This window comes from Lepisosteus platostomus, chromosome 17 (assembly GCF_059453375.1).
Source record: "Lepisosteus platostomus isolate fLepPlt1 chromosome 17, fLepPlt1.hap1, whole genome shotgun sequence".
Classification (NCBI taxonomy): Eukaryota; Metazoa; Chordata; class Actinopteri; order Semionotiformes; family Lepisosteidae; genus Lepisosteus; species Lepisosteus platostomus.
The window spans coordinates 20,893,727-20,904,562 of record NC_142627.1 but is presented as its reverse complement, the minus strand read 5'-3'; the positions used below and the strand labels follow the sequence as shown (position 1 = coordinate 20,904,562).

Sequence of the window (10,836 nt, the reverse complement as noted above, 5' to 3'; positions counted from 1 at the left end):
GTATTCATGTCTGTGTGTGTCCTGTGGTGAACTGGTGTCCTGTCCAGGGTGTACCCTGTCTTGCACCTGTTGCTTGCCAAGATAGACTTTGGCTCCTTTGCAGCCCTGAATTGGATGTATGGGTCAGAAAATGGATGGATGGGTATTTGGTCTTCTACACCTGAAGCTCCTTACAGCAGTTCCTGTTCTCCTGCTTTTCTTAATACGAGTCTTTTCAGAAATTAAAGTCATTTCGTTTTTTTCTCCTTTATTTATTTCTGAAATTGTTGCTGTACTTTCTCATTTTAACTATTTTCACCGCTCATTGCCCAGTTGTTGTTGCTGTTTTTTCAGTACAGTACTTGATATTTACGTTTTCATTTTTATTTGACTTTTTACACCATTCACGAAAAGTCCCATTTTTTTTTTATTGGTAAGGGTTCGAAAAAAGTTGCGAGCGCCTCGTTAGGACCTGTGTGCCAATCTTGCGCTGCATGACAACGTCGAGGTCTGCTGTCGCCATCCTTAAATGCAGATCGCGGGAACGTTCTCAATATTAACAAAGCTGTTTAAAACAGGCGCTGCTTTTGTTCCATTGACAAAAAAAAAAACACGAAGATCAAAACGGCACTCGTCAATCACTTTGAAAGCACCCAATGGAGAGTGGACTCTCGTGAAAGCAGCTCAACTAATATTTGACGGGTGTGACACCTGCTTGACTGCGTCATTGCCTCTACGGCCAATCGCCGGAACCCGGGGAGAGAGGCACTGCTCCGGCGCTCTCGGACATTGATTCCAGTAGTGGTCAAGTGAGCTGGAGCAGAAGAACAACAGGCGGTAGTGCAGGGCGAGGAGGTGCGAACTGCTGTGTTAAATACAGTACTTAGGGCTGCAGCTGTGCCAGACTTGAGACTGAACTGCAGTACCCGGTGGATCTAACGCGAGTGGACTGGACTGTGTGAGCAGTCAGAGAGAAAAGTGGCTCTTGGTTGTTGTACGACATTGCTTCAGGCGCTATCTGTGATTCGGAAGACCAAAAGGTAAGCTCTGTGTGTTTGAATCTGGTCATGTCATTGCGCAGGTTTGGAGACATCGGCGTGTGGATTTATTAAAGTAAAATGGACTTGATTTTGCACAAGTTGGTTTGTGCGCTGAGGACGTACGGAGGAAAAAGTGATTAATGCTTTTTCGTTATTACTTACAGAAGTTGTGAATGCACAGGCTTTTACGAGACAATACTAAAAGTTACCATCCCATTATAAATCAGAAATTAAGTATTTTGTTGGCGCATCTTGAAACGTACTCTAGTGCCATGTACAGTATACAGTATTAAGACTGTACCTGCGTTTATCGGCTTCTTGTTAAACCGTTTATTATTATTGTGATCCTGAGTGTCTGTTATAAATAAAAACATTCAAACAGCTGGATAAACTAGTTTGCGATGTCGTCGAGACAATAAAAACGGAGGGAAAATGTCATTTTTAAGCATATGATCTATTGTAGTGAAGAATAAAATCTCATTGGTATTTGCATAGCGATGTTCCTGACGAAGGTACCCCGCGCAAGACAGAAACAATCTTTTTCCCCTCTAATTCGCTGTACCAGAATTCATTCTTTGAGCGGGGAGAAGTAACAAGTGCTCAAGCTGTCGTGTGCCGTGTGGACTCAGTTCAGAAGAATACCTTTATGCTATAGTCATTCACGAACCGCTGGACAAGTGTCAAAACAACTGGCTAGAGTACGCATGAGTACCAACTTCTGTACTTTGTAGGCTGAAAGATACGTTATTACTATCCGCTTGCTTGTATTTTTGTTAAAAAGTAAATAATTCGTCCCCTAAATTCAATAATGTAATTTGTAACATTTTGCGCAGTGAAACCCCAGCACTACCATGGCACCGGTGCGCGTCCTGGAGATGCTATTTTGATCGTTTGTCTGCTGGAGTCCTGAACTGGCAGGACCCTTGACTGATTATTTTCTAAACCCCGAAAAGCCTGCTGTGGGTTTTTTATGTACCTTTTGGTTACAGGTAGATCATGATTCATCGCTTTTAAGAGAAAAAAAGACCCTCCGTTAATCTAGCCTCTGTATTTATTGACCATTCCAAATAACGTAATGATAAACATAATCGGATTGTCATTTAAATCATGTCCCATCACACAATGGATTATCAGAAAACCTAAAGATAGACACCGTATCCAGAAAGAAACGCAAGACACACCAGAAATGTGAACAAAATAACCGCCGTCAGTTAAGGGGTTCCATTATTTTTTGTTTTTCATATATTTAAATGATGGCGACCATTCTGCATTATTGTTTTAAAAAGTTGCACATAGTGTATACAATTCTCAAAATCTGCTTTCTTTGGTGGCTTTGAATATAAGGTTAATCTAATTAACAGACGGTGTAATTAATCAGTTTGATTTATACAGTAGGCTAACCAGGGATTCACCGAATTTACAATACCTCTTTAGGTATAGCTTATTTTCGTAAGAATGTTCTTAAAGCGTGAGTGGTCCTCGGTCTTGTAAGAATTACTATATATTAGATAATGAAATAATGAAAATAAACTTTTAAATAACTAATATATACCGTATCTACAGTAGATACAAGCTGCAAACGTTTTTTTCCCCACACAGAGTTGGGTATTTTCTGAAATAAAATCTCAGACTATGATACAGGAGGTCGTCGTTGCTTTGTTTTTCTCAAAATGATTTTTGACAATCAAACCATGAAAATCATCAGAATGATTTTTAATCCCTTTATACAGTACTTAAAGTGTAATGAACATTGACAAACAATGGTAATGATTTTTTCCCTTTTGTGTTAGAAGATACAGTACCATCCTTTATTCTTTAAAAAAACAGCACGAAAAAATATCATACTGTGCAAAACCTATTTCACAGTTGTATTTAATAATTATGTATTGCATGTTTTTATGTCAGGTATGAGTGCCCTCAGTAGACAGTTGGGTTTCCTACACCATCTGTGGAAGACAACAATGAACACACTTCCTGCTGTTAAAGTGTTTATGGAATTGTTGACGTTTCATGGCTATATCACTGGATGATGACAATAATAGATGTCGAGAAGTCACAGGATGGGTCCCTGGTGTTCTGATTCTTCACAATTTCAGCAAATGAAATATTTTCAGCTTGTGACTTGAGACCCTCCCAAACACACTCTGTTGGACAGGGGTTCTTGCTGGCGCAGAAGCTTGAACATTTTCTGTCATATCTTGTGAAATTTTGACCCTTGTAAAAGGCTTCTCGCTGAGCAATTACTGTCCATATTTCTTGTTGGAGGAATGGAGATTCATGCTGCCACTTACTGTAAACAGAATCCTTCTTAAACCTTAATCTTAGCCCCGCAATGCATAAATCGCTTAACTAAACATCGGCTTTTATAGAGAAAATTTAAATGTATACTGAATCTGTCCTGGTGTAATGAAAAGGGTCATTATCAGGAACGTCTCCAGCACAGCCAACTGTCCTAAAATAAATGGACCATGGAAGCTTAGTGCTCAGTATTGTTTCCTGCAAGTGCTCCCTGAATATCCATGGACTTGGCACCAGAGTGCTATTATTTTAACTTGCAGTAAAAAAAGAAAGAAATGAGCCTCCCTGCAGAAAATATCTATGATTCAATCTGGCTTCTAGTTAAGAGTAGTCTGAGAAAGGAGGTTATGAGCAGTTTCTTCCATAAAGCCTCCTCCTGGACGATAGAAGGAGGCCTGAATCCCAGATATACTGTAGTTGGTCTGCCTGTTGACTGGGACCAGGAGTCTTTAGTGATCCCACCAATATCGGCCAAATAGCGCTGGCATATGGTGGAATAGAATGACAAATGTAAAAGGAAAGTACTAATTAGGAATGCATGAACTGAAGGAATGGAAAGGTAGATGATCTGATGTCATTTTTGGACCTGCATTACACTGTTCATTTGCTGAGGTAATTTTTAAAACCCGTCCGGAAATACTGCTTTATTGCAGTTTGCTGTTCTTTACTTGCTCTGCCATTGGAACTGAGAAGTATTATTACTTCATAAATGGGCTCCCATTATTGCTTCTGTCTGGTATTTTATTTGTGTTTTAAGCATTTCTTTATTTCCAAAATGCAATTAAAGTATCTGCATTTGCTGTATACTGCCTACATTGTTCTTAACAGCCCATCGATCACATTTAAAAAAACAATCATTGCTCATTAGGGAGCATAAAGTGAGTCACATGTAATGCACCTGAATGTTACTAGTTGTATGTTTGCAATTAGAGTTGCTTCTTCCTTCCATTCTAAAACTGTTTGTTTGCATTAAATGTTTCCAATAATGCTGTTCTTGTTTTTCTTTTTATTGCCATTGAGTTGGACACAAATTCATCAGCATTATCTTTTGTTTCCTAAGGCTGTGGCTGTTTCAGTCGTACTCTGTACAGTAAGTACAGTTAAACTAGGGTGGTCCAACCAGACTCCCAGAGGGCCTGTGTGTACTGTACGTGAAATCTCTAGATCTCGTTAAAGCACTTGAGAGAAGCTGTATAACTGGTCCCATTCATCCATTGATCTGTTGATTTGACTTGTTTAGAGCTGAGATGTCCTGGAGGACTGGTCTGCTGGTTCGGTAGTGGACACCCCTGAGATACAGTACCTGTACTGTATATGTACTGTAGCTGTGGAATCATATCAATATACTGCAGTCAGGCAGTACTTGATACCAGAAAATGTTATTATGAGTTTTGGCATTCTATAGTTTTGTAAGGATATTTCTTGAAACTAGTCCCATGAATGTTAAGTATGGCAGCAGTAGAAAGGAAATTACTCAGACAATGAATCAACTGGAGTAATTTGTTGAAAATATTTGCAGTGAAAGTGACACTTCACCTGTTTGATATCCAGAAATGAGTGTATTTTGAAGTCAATGGAATGAATTTTTGTGGGGGCAAGAGTAGTGAAAGAGCAAACTTTAATATCGGAAAGCTCTGAGATGTGATCCTGGGGTTGCATTCTCTTAGAGTTAGATTTTGCTTATAATTGGGTAAAAAAATGCATTTATGATATGTCATTCAGTTCTATAAGTAAAAATACCACTACAGTGTCAGAGCTAGTGCTCAGCTAAATAATGTGTAATATGGAACTTCTTATTTAATGTGCTATAATTTAAAATTCTGTACTGTTTAATAAATGTTATCTAAGTGAGTGATTTGTCTGTAAATTGCAATTATTTTTCATTAGACAACTATAACCTCTTGACAGAAAACCAATTAATTAGATAACAATTAAAATGTATTATCATTATCAAAAGAATAACTTTCACACACTGTAGTTACTGTAATCACATGGAATAAAACATGTGTGGTCTTGTAAAAAACAATACTTCTTCTCATATCATAGTCTGCAATTATAGTACCAAAGAAGATGGATTTTTGTGGTTTTGTTAGAAGTCTCTTTTTAGTTTTCAGTTTTCACATGAAAAGATCTACTGTAGCAATTGTTTTTCCTGTCACTCTGAGACTATTATAGAGTTCACGAATACCAAGGCATTCTAAACCCCGCTGGTTTGACTGTGTTGTACAACAGCATATCAAAGTATCAGAAACTTCAAATGCTGTTAACCTGCAGTACTTTACATTCATTCAGTACCTAAACAGAATACCATAGATGTATTTCAGTTTCTACCAGCGCTAGTTCAGCACATAGCCACAGGGTGGACAAGAGACTGATTAGCACAGGTGTTGTGGGTCTTGACCAAAATGTAGGTTTAATTTCCTCACATTTTTTTTCCAAATAACTGTATTGAGTCTTCAGTGCTTTGAGGTTCTTGAAAATCTCTGGTAAATTAAATTATGATTATTACAATTATTTATTAATTTGGTTGTACCACAGGTGAATTTCCGTATGACCTTCCATTACAGCATTTTTTGTCATATTAAATATGTCCATTAATGCTGTTCTTGTTGTTTTAGCCATTGAGTTTGACACAAATTCATATACATTGTGATTTGTCTTCCTAGACTGTGGCTGTTTCGGTTGCATGTGTAAAGTTAAACAAGGATGGTCCAAACTTGGTCCTGGAGGACCAGTGTGTCTGTGGGTTTTCTAGAGCTCTTTAAGCTACTAGGGAGAAACCTCTATCTCCCTGCTACTACATTGATCCGACAGCATTTCCTCCTGCAGCACATTTCCTTAGAACCCATCGTTCAGACACATTCCACTCTATGTGTTTCGGATAGCCCATTAGTGCCTGAATTAGGGAAGTGTGATGAGATCTGACAGCATGATGGTGATAAATGTGTTAGACAATTCATTTAGGCAAAAAGAGAATCTGGCTGGATGGAAACACATGAGAAACACCTGCAGGTCTGAAAGGATCATGGACAAGACTCATCGTTATTCATAAGACCTAGCACTTCTATTCTCTCTGACATTGGTGCACATCACTATCTGTGAAAGATGACATTGCAGATATTGGGGTCCAGGGTCTGTCATATGCTTATTTTTTCTAAACATGCCATGATTTCCTATTCAATGTTGGATTGATTTAATAAGCACACTTCACTTTGATGTGTCATCATATCTATTAAGGCATGAGACATGTTACACAGAGAAACAAGGCTATATAAAAGAGTCTGCTGGGGAATGGTTGAGAAGCAATGTCCTCAGAACAGACTAGATAATTTTTTAATGGATTTGTGCTTTTATTGTTCCAGTATCCTTATAGGCTGCCTGTGTTTATTTTTAAGATAATGTTTAAATTTTGGTATTATCTTATACCTTTAGAAAACCTTAAAATGAAATGAGGAGAAGGAATATATAAACCATAAATTAACAGTAACAACTATAAATATTCTTTAAGGAAAAAAAAAACTTTTTAACACTCGTAAAGAACACGGTGTATTTGTAAATTCTTTCAATATTCATTGCAATCTGTAAAGACTGGATTGTCTCCAACATACATGCTTTTGAAGCTTCATTTATTTAAAGTACTACTGCTACAAGGGATTTGCAGTGTGGTTTGTATTCAGATTTGCCATATTCTTCCTGAGAGATAAGTTCCATTAATTTAATCCATTTATCAGAAATGTGCTCATATTAATGTGAAAAGTATTGTTGTCCTGTAACAAAAGAGATTGTGGGGATGTAGACATCATGCATTATTTTTGTTTTTAAAAGATTACTTTATTGGTCATATACGATTTCTTGTATTAGGAATTTGTCTTTTCACATACCCCAGCTTGCTCTCCATGAGACACGCAGGAGGGGAGAGAAGCTGGGGGTCAGAGCACTGGGTCAGCCATTGTACAGCACTCCCGGAGCTGCTGGGTTTAAGGGCCTTGCTCAGGGGCCCAGCGGAGTAGGATTCCTCTGCTGGCCGCGGGATACAAACCGGCAACCTTCCAGCCACAGGTGCAGATCCTTAGGCACATAGTTATGAAGTTGCTTTCCAAATCTCCCTGCCTAAATCAGTGTGCTAATGTACTATTTTTAGTTGTTCTGGTAAAAAGAACAAATTTAACCATTTGTGTGTTCAGTAAAACTCTTCACTCAATTCCTGTGTAACCAAGGATTTAAATGATATTTTTTTTATTGTGGTGGTCTCTCTGATGGAATTGTAATGACCTGGGGCTGCCAGTAGAGGCCACCAATATCACTTTAAGAGTCTTTGTAAATAGCTCACTGATTGTATTGCTGATTAAATTAGAAGATTGTGATTTTTCATTTGGGGTGTGGATAGATGGTGTTTTATAGTAATTGTGGTCAGAAGACCATCTGAAAATGATGGTGAGTATTGTGTTTGTAAGCCTAGTGGTGTTTCATCTGAAGAAGACTACTGATTTATTTTGTGTTTCACCTATCAATAAAGTTACAGATTGCTCCTGGAACTTTATTTCCCTTCCCATGTCAGAGTCATTCATGTGCAAACGTCTCCACACTTCCATACTATGCATACTGCAGGGACACTTGTGTCTTTTTTTTTGTCTTTACAGTGGGCTCTGTTTATTTTGTTGTTTCAGCTCATCACTCTAATGTAGCCATGAAGGAAGATGAATGTGCATTTTTTCATTTGCAGTTTTGAACCAGATCCTTTTTTCACTCTATAGACCAAATCAGCAGATGTTTCTGAGCTAGTGATTCAAACCGAGAACATTTTGGCTCCATTAATTTCTATGCTGGTTTCCAGCTCAGTAGGGTTTAGTGTGTTGAGGTGAATTAGCCACAGTTTTCCTAAACCCAGAGGAATCCAAAGGCCAACATGATATTCTCCCTTAGACACCCTGCTCTGTGTCTCAGAAACATTGTGAGAAACAGGTCTCATAATGTGATTTTTAATATGTGTTAGATAATTCATTTATCAAAGAACCAAGGAATGTGTTTAAATCAGGGCCTAAAATTAATTTATTTTTACTGAAGCTATTAAAATGCTCTAGCTTTACTCAGTGGATAAATTTGAATTTGAATTGTATTTTTGAAATCATTTTAGAAACTATTCTGTGTTTTTTATTTTCTCCCTTATATATTGAATGAATTAACGGTACAACCAATAGACACCGTTCCTTCTTGTTCCTTTCAGTGATCCCTATGGTAGATCCACACTTCAAATAACAGAAACAGAGAAAACAGAAATACCTGTACTGTATATTCATCCATTTATGAATTATCACTGTACAGTATATACTGGATGCCTCATCTGAGCAAATTGTAATAGAATCCACATTTTATTTTGATCAATGTAACATTTGTTTCAAATACTATAACTTAATCATTTAATTATTGTAATGTCACATACTGTAAATATGCCATACTGTACCTTAGTATGAAATCATTCTCACGATTGATCTCAGCTTTCAAAAAAGTGTGTGTGGTTTTTACTGATGCTTCACATTATTTTCCATCTGTCAAATTGCTTGTGTGAAAATGGGAGCAGATTGCATGCATTTGTGAATGGAGACAGAAACTATGAATGATGTTATGCCTATTTAGTGATTATAATGTGAGGGTTATTTTTTGGAAGAAATAAGCTGATGCCGTCATGTCACTACGTTCCTGTCAGGACTTCTCTAACATTAATCAAATGTTCCAGTTTAATAGGGCATATTCTCCAAAACAAGTAAAGCCGCTTCTTAATGGAGATTTCAGACACCATAAGTGAAGGAAATTAAGGAACTTATTCTCTAAAGCGGTCTTGCACTTCCCCCAGTGTCATATGCTTATGACACTTACGCTTGTCTAAGAGATAAAGGAAATTCTTATTATTGACTAACCTTTAATTTTGTAGTTAAGCTTCTTTAAAAGGGCACTCCTGTGTCAGGGAAGAATTATACCTGAGGAATACACTAGCCAATTAATAGTGTCCTATCCTATTAGTGTGTAGAGGTCTATCAGGATGAAAGCTGCCAGCGAAAAGAGCTCAATTAGAAACCTTATTCAGTCACTGAAGTTTTAAGACTGTGGCTACAGGAAATTGTTAAAGCTCCCACTCAGTTTTAGACTTGACTAATGTGGTCTGTTCATTGACAGACTGAGGCAAAATACCAAATGCAAATCAGTTTTGATGAACTGCATTGTAAATATGAACGGCATTGTAAATACAAAACATAAAAAAGAAAAATGTATTTATATGTATATAGTAATATTTGAAATTATGTATGGTTTAACCACTATGAGCTTAGGGCACTGTATGGATAACAACTGCCAGTTGCTTTTCCAGATACTGGTTAGGGAGATAATTTGCTGTACCTAGATTATATAATATAGATTAAGGAAAAAAGAAGATAAGGAACTTGGGTGAGTCAGTGTAGCGTTTGTATGTTCACCCTGTGTTCATGTGGGCTTTCTCTGGGTGCTCCGGTTTCTTCCCACAGTCCAAAGACATACTGGTCGGTTAATTGACTTCTGGGAAAATGGGCCCAGGTGTGAGTGTGTGTGTGTTTGTGTCTGTGTGTGCCCTGTGATGGACTGGTGTCCCATCTAGGGTGAATCCTGTCTTGCGCCCATTGCTTGCTGGGATGGTCTCCGACTCCCCTGTGACCCTGAATTGGATAAAGCATTCAGAAAAAGGATGGATGGAGCTACAGTATATAACGTTTTGTAATGAAGAACCTACCATGTGAAGTGTCTTGTAAAATCACAAATCAAATCTGATTTATGATTTTATTAAGAATATCACGTTTATCCTGTTTACTAATCCGCAGGATGGTTTTAGGGTTTTAGGAAAGGAGAATCTGTACTGTACAGTGGGTTTCAAAGGCATATGAACTGATTTATACCAAAGTACTTTATAGTGTGGAAAGTGACCAGAATTGTGAAATCTAAAACATGTTGGGAACTCAGCTAGAAATATTGGAAGAACGAAAAAGGATGTCTTCAACACAAAGAGAAATATAATGTTTAGATCTTGGAATATCAGTAGTGGCAATACTGTTGTGCTGTGTAATAGGCTGCACCAGTGGTTCTATTGAAAACACAAACAATAGAGGAGGTTATGGACATTTCTGCCAAGTGCCTCTGTACATATAAAATGACAGACCCAGTCTGAACGTATTCTGAGGGGGTAAAGTGTGGAGTACAACCATATACTGTAAATAAATTAGTAGCCAAACACAAAATATTTAAGAACAATCCAAAAGCAGTTCCATTGGAAATTATGAAATATCTTTATTTTTATCTGAAGAAATTAGTATATTTTAGCGTATTTGATGAGATGCTTGGACAATAATGTGGAAAAAAAGGTAATGGATTACAAATCCGCTTTTCAGAAATCCAGTTTGATGGAAAATAGTAGACTGTACTGTCCATTTCCGTCTAGTTATAATTTACCTTTGTTAAAAGCTAACTGTTACAATGTAGAAAAAATGTGACCTATAGC

At 37.5% G+C, this 10,836-nt stretch overlaps 1 protein-coding gene across 1 annotated transcript in view; it reads left to right on the top strand.

Moving 5' to 3' along the window:
• Positions 1-630: 630 nt before the first annotated feature.
• Positions 631-10,836, top strand: part of chrm3b (cholinergic receptor, muscarinic 3b) — a 125,247-nt gene continuing 115,041 nt past the window's right edge. Inside the window, exon 1 of the mRNA XM_088609935.1 lies at positions 631-1,019. The gene's annotated coding sequence lies outside the window, so the exon portion shown is untranslated. The remainder of the gene's footprint in view (positions 1,020-10,836) is intronic.